Source organism: Squalius cephalus (genome assembly GCF_949319135.1).
Source record: "Squalius cephalus genome assembly, chromosome: 23".
In the NCBI taxonomy this organism is placed as follows: Eukaryota; Metazoa; Chordata; class Actinopteri; order Cypriniformes; family Leuciscidae; genus Squalius; species Squalius cephalus.
In genome coordinates, this window is record NC_137144.1 from 30,323,456 (window position 1) to 30,333,853 (window position 10,398).

The following is a 10,398-nucleotide window of genomic DNA, read 5'->3' on the forward strand; positions in this document are numbered from 1 at the left end:
AGTTAAAGTATGTCCTACCATGGATGTCCACAAAAATGCAATGTATGAATGGGTTCAAAATTGTTTTACACAACTGAATTCATCTAGTCATTCCTGAATGACCTCACACTGTCTCAAAACGAAAGGAGCCGTGCGCGTTTCTGTGTGTGTGTGTGTGTGTTTGTGTGTGTGTGTGTGTGTGTGTGTGTGTGTGTGTGTGCATGTGTTAAACATAAATCACAGAGTGGTTCTCTCTCACACCAGCGTCTCTGACTCAGAGGGTTGTATTCAGTGATGGGATGAGACATTTTGAATGCTGTGTTGGGGCTAAACTGATTTCAAAGTTTAAATGATATCTTTTTAAAAAATATTTGTTTCATAACATATAGATGTCCATACATCCTATGAATGAGATTGCAGTTGTAATAGAAAAGACTGTTTTTTCCTGACTCTGCTCCTTCGCATTCCTGAGCACGGTGAAAGTGATAATAATGTTTTAAATTTCACAAAAATAATATAAAATAAATACCTTGCTAGAAATCTACTGAAATGCTTGTAAAAAGAATAAAATTAATCTCACATGTTTAGAGAGTTACGACTCTTGAACTTATGTGTTCAAGAAGCTGTTGAGAGCTATAAATCACAGAGTGGTTCTCTCACACACCAGCGTCTCTGACTCCTAGGGTTTATTCAGCGATCAGAGACATTGTGTTAGGGCTAAATTTATTTCAAAGTTTAAATGATATCTTTATAAAATGTTTTTAAATTAAATTCAATACATTATTAAAAGTCTTAATAAAAAAGTCTCTCAAACAGAGGCCCTCGCTCGTGTCTGTCAGCAGGCCGACGGGGGCGCGCGTGTGTCTGTGTGTCTATGCTGCATTCTGACATCCCCTCCTTCCATTTCCAGAGGTAACAGTGACACTGTGAAGTGTATCTCACACTAACTAAAGTTAAAAAACATTCTGTTCTTTATAAGTATATAAAAAATATCTGCTGAAACCAATTGTTTTAGATAAACAAAAGTGATAAAATCCATCTTACATAAAACATTATAGTCTTTATATTCTATCCTTTTATATAATTTATATAATATAAATTATATAATCTAAAATAATATAATATAATACAAAATAACAGAGTGGTTCTCTCTCTCATTTAAAAGCATAACCTTAAAAAGTTTGCATTAGATATTTTAAAAGATTGATTAAATTAAATCTTTAAAGTTTCAATACATACTCATCTTCTATTTATCTGTACTTATGTATGATATAAATTATTGTTTTGCTTAACGGTGACCTAAAGTATAATTGTTATTAAACAATGTCTGTTCAAAAACTGTACTTGGTCGTCTTAAATCTCATTTATATGAAAAAGATTCAATCAGCATTTTTTGTCCATCTGGGGGTTTCAATTTTTATGGTGGGAGGCTTTCCATAGCTATCCCGCACACCTAAACACGACCATCACAGAAAACTACATTTTCAAAATGAAATAAATAAATAATTTAATAAAATGTAAACAAAGTTTTAGCTAAATAAAAACACCTTACATTTCCAGAGAGGCGAAGTAGTTCTTTATGCAATGATAAAAACGATCCAAAAAAGCAAATAGTTTAAGTTGTCATAAACATATCAGCCCCAGACCCTTCAGAGATAAACTACAGTGTGACCTGAAGCTTCAGGATATAGGGCAACAAACCAGATGAGTCTCGGCGAACAATGTCGCAGTAAGTCTAGTCTGCGTTTCAGAGCATACTACATCCATAGTTTACACTAATTTCATTTAAAAGCATAACCTTAAAAGTTTAAATCAAATCTTTAAAGTTTTATTAAAATCATATCTTCTTAGAAGATTTATGTATTATTGTTACTAAGCAGCGTCTGTCCAAAAACTTTAGATTGTTACATACAACATACAACATGAAACATGTTGTCAAAGTTTGTCACAATGTTTTTTAAGAAATCCTAGGACTTTACATTGCTCTTATTTAGACAAAGTTGTATCATTTGGAAAATCACCACACAATTTGAGAGATGCAATCTGTGATAAGTAAAAATCACACATCGTCTTAATTCAAAGTATAAGTATAAGATCGTATAAGATCATTTTTATTCGTATCTCCCGAACTAGGGTGAAACCCTTTACTGAGAATATACCACCGGCCATCTACTCAAAATACATGTAGAAGTTTCAAATGTTAGCATTTGTTGATGGTGGCCGTATGAACAGACTTTGTAGGGGAGCTATAGCAGGAAGCATGCCCTTTGACCTCCTCGATTTTGCAGGCCTTTTTGTTAAAGATTTAAAAAGATTCCCATCTAGCGGTGAAATTCTATTTTGCATTTAAACGAATAGAGCTCTCTAGCGGTTCTCCCATCTAATCGCTTTTTCAACTTTGGTAAATGTTTCAAGAATCTATGACAACATGTCTTCCGATAGCGCTTCATCGAGTTTAATTGTACATGTTCTACCGTTATGATGTACTTGTTACATGTTCTACCGTACATGTTCTACCGTTCTATATAATGATTTACGCAACCAAGCAATAGACCGTACCTTTGACTTACCCGTCGAGAAGAAAGTAGGTGTCTACTGCGTCCCTCTTTCCACCTGGGAAAAGCTATCCCGATATTTATTTACATACCGATAAATAAAATTTGAATTTAATTAAAACTTCTCCTGTGGCTCGGCATAACTATGATCCTGCATTATATTGTACCGTGCAGTGCAGCCTTTCAAATGTGCCGCGGGAAATATCAACGTCTCCCATATGGTCTAGCGGTTAGGATTCCTGGTTTTCATCCAGGCTGCCCGGGTTCGACTCCCGGTATGGGAAGACAATTTTTTACATTGCCAACAAAATTCAAGTTATTCAAGTTCATCAATGATCATTTTTAGTTATTCACAGTCTTAGGGGCCTACACGAACTGCAGAAACAAGCAGTTTCTTGAAGATTCGGTACTGAATCATTTTCACAAATACAATTATATTGAATTCAGAAAATTTCACTATGGAATACTTCATCATAATTTCAATTTAGTACGTCATCATTTCAACTTTTCATCTCATTATCATGACGCATAGTCATAATTTAAATTTTTTTATGTCAGAATTACAATTTTTGTCAATTACGCCTTTTTAATGTTTTAAAGTCATAATTTGGTTGTTGACTATAGTAGTGTTGCACCTGCATGTCCACTAACTCGCTTGTGAGAGTCAGAGTGTGTAAAGTAAACTCTCATTAGTGTTAGTAGAGTATTAGTGGACTGGTAGGGTTAGAATAAGTAATATTAGAATAAAATATCTGTTGGGGAGCGTCACAATAAAGAGTTAGCAGATATTAAGCACATATTAAAATTACCATTTTTCAATCGAGCCAATCTGCGCATGAGAGGCCTTCTTCAACTTTTTAATTCAGAATTACAATGACGCCTTTTTAATGTAATACTTAAAACGTTTTTTTTTAAGTCATAATTTGGTTGTTGACTATAGTAGTGTTGATGATGAAACCTGCTAGTGCTTTTTGTACCTCTCTGGTATTATAGTGTTTCAAGATGGCGGAACGACACGGAAGCCTCCTTGGACTTACCCGCCCCATGTAAATAAAAGATAAGAAATGATCTTTCTTAAAATCAGATCATTGGCACAGATCATTTTACACCCATGAGGACATATTTATGAATAAAGACAATGATTTTAGCTAATAAAATACCATTTTTTCAATCTACACATGAGAGACCTTCAGAAGTCAGAACTTCAGGGTTCAACGGTTTAGGCCCGTTGGCGAAAACACTGCATGTGTAAGGTAGTTTTCCAGATTTTCACCCAAGATCAAATACTGTATGACACTTTTCAAAGTTAGAATAACCTGTTGTGTTCTGACACAAGGCCATTAACCGGTTCTTTTTTTGTTTTATAAATGTACTTTGCTTATTTCTAAATATCAACCTGATAAATATGAATACGATTAAACAAGATAATTTTTAAGAAAAAAAAACATTTTTAAGAAAAATACAACTAAACCATGATAATGTTTAGTTTAGATGTTGATGATTAAGTTTCAGGCGTAGTGCAACCAGATTTCTCTAACATCTCACTCACAACGCAAAACGTTGTAAATAAACATTTTCAAACTGTAATTTTATTTTATTGATTATGGTGATTTAAAGTTTTTGTTATTAACTAACACTTCAACATCCGGCACAAAATTAAAGAGATCTCAGTTCACAATCTACATTGTTAGATATTCTCCTATGTATGTAAGTAGTTGTGCTTAAATCTTTGGCTGTATCTTTACACAGCATAGCGATGCAAAGTTCCACACTTTGGTAAAACCTGCAGGTAAAATTCCACAAAAGTAAATTCTAATTCTTCATCATCATGAGCCATTTAAAACAAATACAGAAAAGCCACTATAGTGATCCGTTTTGAATGTCTGTCATTGACATCTTGTTTCTTTTTGTACAGTTTGCAAAAAGTACATAGAGCGTGGTCAAACATGTTAGGAAAGTATCCTATACATTATAGGTCCTTCTACACGATAGGCCTTTAACCGGTTGTTTTTTGTTTTATAAAAAAAAGAAAACAAAAAATATGACAAAAAAAAATGACTAACTCTTTCTGCGATGCCTACGAAACATCGACGTGAAAGATGAGTATGGCTGTTTTTCTGTTACCTATTACGCTATAACTAAAACTATTACACTTATTTTTTGTGTGTGTGTCGCTAAACAACGGTTAAGCTAATGAATTACGGTTGACAAGTGGTATTTTCATGTGAATTGATTAATTTTTTATTCCGTCCACACTTTGACACCAGAGTTTTATGATCTTCTTTTTATTCGGCAGAATGCCGAAATATTTAATCTATCGTCAATTTCAATCGTTAGATAAATCATCTAACTACTATTATATCTAACAAGCACAGTCGCATTAGAGTCAGATTCTTGTTTGTATTGAACATTGTTATTGATTCGTTTTTCAATATTATTGAAAATAATTGTTAAATAAAAGCGCTATTGTTCTCGGCCTCATCAAAGTTCACATAGTTTTCACAGGAGCGTACCGACTCTGAAACAAGACTTTTGTTTAAAAGATTTTGTTTGCATTTCTTCTGAAACACCCTGTTTTAAAATTGTTTAACAACACCATTCTCAATCTATTGTAGCTTGTCTATTTTCCTTACACTTTTAACACTTACCGTACTGCCGGGTGGGATTGTAATGTTTTGTATGGTGTTTTCTTTACACTTTCCCCGGGATATCATATTTGTTATATATCTCTTTGTTCATACACGACAGTATTCGCATGAATTGGCTTGATTTGTATCTTGATTTGATACGCGAGACATTTACATTATACCGTTAATAGCGCTAAAATGTATATTTTAATATTTTAATTATATCTCTGGTTCTATGTTTTTAAAGACAAGGACGCCTCTTTCTATAAGCGACCCTCAAAATCTGTGCATACAACAAAATTACTTTTGTTTGAAGAAAAACTCAGCGGGTGCTTGATCACTATTGAAGCTCATTGGTATAACGACGTATTATATATATATATATATATATAGTCGAGGTATAACGACTGGTATAAGGTATAACACCCCTGAATTCGGTAATGATATCACATTTTAATTTCAACTAACTTCAAATAACATCTTGTTGGTCAAATGAACTTAAAAATGAAATACATCCTAACTACTTTCTAAATGTTTGTAAATCCAAAAATGTTGTCACTGGATCGAGTGAAAATAATAAACTTGTCCTTTGTTTTTATGCATCAAGTTAAATGTAAATTTGCAAATCCAAATGATAGGAAAACTTTATGATAGGAAAGTACGGACGGCGCCTTTGACCAATCCTCTACATATGGGGCACTTGCTCAGAGAAGGCACACATTCTTTGCACACAACTAGGTGACCACAGGGGATGAAGACAATGTTCACTTCTTTATCCATGCAAACTTTGCATGTGCGCTCCTCTTGAAGTCTTCTTAACTGTTCCTCCATAGGCAAGTCTGAAAGATCTTGACTCGGTGATGCAGCTTCATTTGTCTGGGCCGTCAGGCCACGCTCAAATTCCATCTCTAAAGCAGACTCCACCACAGGATTGTTCTCTTGTTCTCTCACAAATTCTCTCGTGTCTCCATGAGTCAATAGCCGCTCAAATAGTCTTGGAAATCTTGCTTGAATCTGATGAACAAACTCTTGGCCCTTTTCTTGCAGCAGGTATTCACATCTTGGAAACCATATGGCATGTTCTACCCATGGATCATCACCAGACTCCCAACATCTGAGTCCACCATCGCAAGAAAAGCACTTCACGTCATCATTACGACCAACATAGTAAAAACCAGCCTTAGCCAATTGGTCTGGTCGAACAGTTATTCTTGAGGGCCAGTAGACAAATGTGAGCGACCTTTCTTCACACCGTTGCATTGCCGATACATTGAAAAGGCTAGATAAATGTACATTATCTGCACGGTCACCTCGAACGAAGGGGCAGTTGGGGTAATGTCTCTGGTGCTCTGATACTGCACAATCTCCCGTTTCCCAGTTGCTAAGCTGGCCTCCACAACTGAAACAAGACACTCTGTCGCCCTGTCCAAGGTAGTAGAAACCAGCTTTGGCAAGCTCGGCCGGACTTACTGGTGCAAGAGTCCAATTCTGAAAGGTGTTAAGGCGTTCCTGTTCCCGACGCATGCCAGGATTGTGACAAGCCGGAGGTTGCTGGTGAGACATATCCATGTTTAAGTAAACTCCTCCGTTTGGCCTGAAACGGATGTCGCAGGGGGCGAAAAACTCTCATAAAAATGACATAAAAATGGGGCCACAGGGCGTGTTTGGAATGTAAATGGTTGCACATGCATGCACATAAAATGCAGAAAACAAATATTGAAATATTGAATTATTCTAAATATTACTATTATAATAGTATTTTTATAAGCTCAGACATTTTATTTCAACATTATACTTTCATATATTGAAGAAATTTGAGTGAAAGACATTTACAGATGGTCTAACCAGAATAGAAAATCTCTGCAGGCTATCATGTTTTGCTCCAGGCTATAGTTGACCAGACTTTCAACTAATTCACCAACGTCAGTTTTTGCATTTTTTGACACCAGTGACACACAGAGATCAGTTCCAAATGTCCATATAGCGAGTATTTCAATGATTTCGAATTTGTCACTACATTCACGCAACACATCCAAAACTTTTCTGAGGATTACGCCGTTCGGCTCTTTGCCGTCAAAAAACATGGGCGTTACATCAGGCCATGGCTTTGTCAAGCCTCTTACGTCATCCATTTCATTTTTGAGATTTGTCACACGTTTGGTGTCCTGCGCACAATCTTTTTTCATATCACACGCAGCGTCGATGATCCTGTGCATCAAGCCAAACATTTGGCCTCTAAAATAATCTTTAAACATAGAGTCCAGCATAGCTCTTAAACGACACTCTTTGCCCGTGGCACACTCACACGCCGGAGGATAATTGTACCCCGTATCGCCAGAACTCAACGGGGAGTCGCTCTCCTTTAGGTTTTGCATCGCCATTTTTTTCAGCTTTTCGAAGAGTCTCCTGAATCTCCTGCAATGTTCCTGGAATCTCCCTTGCGGTACAATCGTGCCTTGTGCGTTAATGCGCAGAAGTTTGTGGGTCAGAAGTTTGCATCAGGTTCAGACAAACAGGACTTTCAACTTTTGTTGCAGTGGCGCATCAGTCCGAGGCTAGTAGAGCTAGAGTAGAGCGTGTAATGTCCTGAAATATTTATCAGGCTGGGGTCCACCCACCCTGTTGTGTAGAATGTATGGAGGTTGGCCTCAGGAAAGCCATAAATAACTAGTTCCTGCATAACCAACAAGTCCTACATGTCGCCAGAGAGAAGTTTGAATCGTTCGAGTCATACACACAAGTGCAGCGATGGAGCGCGTGAACACGAGCAGTGTGAGAGGATTCCTGAGATCTTGCGACGATCTGACTGAGAAGATTCGCTGTTTAATACAGAAGAAACTCATCAAGAAGTACTTGAGCAGGTATAAAAACCTATTTTATTTGTGGATTAAAGAATAGAATAAAAAATAGCCATTTCTATAATAAAAGTATTTCTCTCTCACTATGGACAACCAATCCCATGCATGCCAAACTATCATTATCAACATATTTTTGATAAAATAGTTCCAAAGTTCACTTTGTCCACAAAAAGGAACTTAGCCTTAATTTACTTTATGGATGTTAGGTAAATACATTTATTAAATTGTACACATTCATTATTAATGATTCTTAATATTGTTTCTTCTCCTCTCACATTAAATCACAATTTAGAAAAAAAGAAATTAGAAAAAAGTTGATTATTTTTGTAGTTGTTTAACATTTCTCAAAACATTTGTCAAATATGAAATGTTTAGTTTAGCTACTTGCACCTTATCTCGCACTTTATGACCGTTATCAGCTATTATCAGATACTATTGTCCTAACATAGACTATTGTTTTAGCTCTGGTTTAACCTGATGTGCGTCTGTTCACCATCCATCATGTGCTCTAACACTGCAGCATCAGCTTGTTCATTGACTTTGAACTGGTGTATGAATGTGTTTATTTTATGTTAACTTTATTTTTGCTGTACATACATTATATTCTTCTAACTGTTTGTCTTTGGTTAGCACAGCTGGAGAAGAACAACAGGGAGGTTGGAAGACACAGTAGAGGAACTACAGAATAAATATGGAGAGAAAACAGCATTAAAAAGGATCAAGTCCATAGTGAAAAAAATCAGAAAAAAGAATATCAAACGTAGGAAAAAATTTATAATTTTACTTTGTTAGTAGTCCATACGGTTCTCAATCTTCAATCTTCTTAAATTATTTTTTTTTTTTAAACAGATGGTGACGTTCAGACGCTGAGCATTCAAACACATTCTGGAAACATGACAAACCAACAGCCTAACAACCATCTACAACGACAGCATAATAATAATAATAATAATAATAATAATTCTACATCATTCGGACGGCTATTAATTCAGATCCCTAATCAGCTTACCTTCACAATTGACCAGAAGAATGGTGGGACAATAGTTGCTCCAATCATGGTAGAAAAGACAATATATGGTGATGTTAACATCATGAGTGTCTGATAAGTTAGTCCATAGAGTGTGGAACTTTGCATCGCTATGCTGTGTAAAGATACAGCCAAAGATTTAAGCACAACTACTTACATACATAGGAGAATATCTAACAATGTAGATTGTGAACTGAGATCTCTTTAATTTTGTGCCGGATGTTGAAGTGTTAGTTAATAACAAAAACTTTAAATCACCATAATCAATAAAATAAAATTACAGTTTGAAAATGTTTATTTACAACGTTTTGCGTTGTGAGTGAGATGTTAGAGAAATCTGGTTGCACTACGCCTGAAACTTAATCATCAACATCTAAACTAAACATTATCATGGTTTAGTTGTATTTTTCTTAAAAATGTTTTTTTTTCTTAAAAATTATCTTGTTTAATCGTATTCATATTTATCAGGTTGATATTTAGAAATAAGCAAAGTACATTTATAAAACAAAAAAAGAACCGGTTAATGGCCTTGTGTCAGAACACAACAGGTTATTCTAACTTTGAAAAGTGTCATACAGTATTTGATTTTGGGTGAAAATCTGGAAAACTACCTTACACATGCAGTGTTTTCGCCAACGGGCCTAAACCGTTGACCCCTGAAGTTCTGACTTCTGAAGGTCTCTCATGTGTAGATTGAAAAAATGGTATTTTATTAGCTAAAATCATTGTCTTTATTCATAAATATGTCCTCATGGGTGTAAAATGATCTGTGCCAATGATCTGATTTTAAGAAAGATAATTTCTTATCTTTTATTTACATGGGGCGGGTAAGTCCAAGGAGGCTTCCGTGTCGTTCCGCCATCTTGAAACACTATAATACCAGAGAGGTACAAAAAGCACTAGCAGGTTTCATCATCAACACTACTATAGTCAACAACCAAATTATGACTTAAAAAAAAAACGTTTTAAGTATTACATTAAAAAGGCGTCATTGTAATTCTGAATTAAAAAGTTGAAGAAGGCCTCTCATGCGCAGATTGGCTCGATTGAAAAATGGTAATTTTAATATGTGCTTAATATCTGCTAACTCTTTATTGTGATGCTCCCCAACAGATATTTTATTCTAATATTACTTATTCTAACCCTACCAGTCCACTAATACTCTACTAACACTAATGAGAGTTTACTTTACACACTCTGACTCTCACAAGCGAGTTAGTGGACATGCAGGTGCAACACTACTATAGTCAACAACCAAATTATGACTTTAAAACATTAAAAAGGCGTAATTGACAAAAATTGTAATTCTGACATAAAAAATTTAAATTATGACTATGCGTCATGATAATGAG

At 35.3% G+C, this 10,398-nt stretch overlaps 1 long non-coding RNA gene across 1 annotated transcript; it reads left to right on the forward strand.

Moving 5' to 3' along the window:
* Positions 1-7,876: 7,876 nt before the first annotated feature.
* LOC307151907 lies at positions 7,877-8,911 on the forward strand. The gene is made up of 3 exons (XR_013819944.1): positions 7,877-8,022; positions 8,661-8,779; positions 8,869-8,911. It is a non-coding gene; the product is annotated as an uncharacterized lncRNA (long non-coding RNA).
* The last annotated feature ends 1,487 nt before the right edge of the window (positions 8,912-10,398 follow it).